We start from the raw sequence: 264 nt of genomic DNA, 5'->3' as shown, positions 1-264 counted from the left end.
TTAAAGAAGAATTCACAAAACATCATAAATATGGAAATCAAAACAATAATACACAGAAATAACCTGGAATAAAAGAAAAAGAAAAAAAAAACAGACAAATTAAAATAAACTCTGGATAAGAAAGAAACATACCTAGTATGGAAAAATATCCAAGACTGAGACATGGAAGGACGGGGAGGTTTAGACGTTAGAGCGTGTAAGTGATGGTTTGAAGATTAAGTGGTTAAGTTGTTAGGCAATATGTAAAGGAACAGAGGTTGTTGA

This window comes from Palaemon carinicauda, chromosome 3 (assembly GCF_036898095.1).
Source record: "Palaemon carinicauda isolate YSFRI2023 chromosome 3, ASM3689809v2, whole genome shotgun sequence".
NCBI lineage: Eukaryota > Metazoa > Arthropoda > Malacostraca > Decapoda > Palaemonidae > Palaemon > Palaemon carinicauda.
Note: the sequence above shows the minus strand (reverse complement) of the source record.